The sequence below is a fragment of the Sinocyclocheilus rhinocerous genome, unplaced genomic scaffold, assembly GCF_001515625.1.
Source record: "Sinocyclocheilus rhinocerous isolate Xijiao unplaced genomic scaffold, SAMN03320098_v1.1 scaffold3032, whole genome shotgun sequence".
In the NCBI taxonomy this organism is placed as follows: Eukaryota; Metazoa; Chordata; class Actinopteri; order Cypriniformes; family Cyprinidae; genus Sinocyclocheilus; species Sinocyclocheilus rhinocerous.
Window position 1 is genome coordinate 94,109 of NW_015643562.1, and position 1,140 is coordinate 95,248.

Here is a 1,140-nt window from a genome sequence, read left to right on the forward strand (position 1 = left end):
ACACACACACACACACACACAGAGACACACAGAGAGAGTCTTCTGAATACAAACTCACACACCTTTACAAAGAAATCCAATGACACAGGTGGCTCATTGCAGTCGGCTGGCACAAATGTTGATGCTTGACTAATGTAATTCACCAGAACATTTCAGCACTCTTTCTAAGTACACAGCGCTGAATAAATAGAAGGCATGACTCAACCATCCATCAAAACAGAAACAGCAATGCCAAAAGCCATACATACGTCCAGATGAAAGCAAACCAAAATGGCTTTTAAGATAGATTTGCTCCATTAAGACCCTTGAGCGCTCAGAACAGAGAGCTGTTCAGAAGACACGGAAAACCCCAAGCAACACAGCAGCTCGCATTCATGTAGATCTGAACACATCCCATCCAATCAGACTCCAATTACAGATCTTTGTTTCAGAAGATCTCAGAAACCCTGCCTGCGATGTAAGTCCCCGAACCAATCTGCTTTTGTTGGCCTCACAAAGAGTGGCTAGGAGAAGTCTGGGAGGAAAAGAAAATGCAGCTTTATTTATTCCTCGCTCGCTCCTCTTCCCGTCTTGTTCTTTCCTGTGAGAAGGACAAAGAGTCTATGGGCTTGAACTAGATGGGTGTGAAGAAACTACAGACAGACAGGCCAGCAGACAGAACAAAAGACAGAGTAATGGAGCGAGAAAGCAGAATGAGAGGAACCTCGGTGGAATTAGACTGAAGGATAGTCATTTCAAGCACTTCAGCAAATCAGTGCATTAAACCTCATGCAACATACAGTAAACAACTTCAGTTTACTTACTTGAGTGATGCTGCAATTTTATGACCAATAAAGAGTTTTTTTAACTAAATCATCCAGCTATAACAATGCAAAGAAAGTGCTATGTTTGTATTTTTTTAGTTTACAATAAAAATAGTATCATTATTATTGCTATAATGTATGTCATTATATTTATGCTATATATATATTTATGTTAATTGTTTATATATATATATATATATTGTTGTATATAAGTTGTTTTGTGGCCTAAATGGGCGCATCAGTGTTTTGTTTTGTTTTACACAACCAGCCTAAAGTTTGGAGTAATTATATATATATATATGTACTATAGATAGTACATGTATATATATATATATAT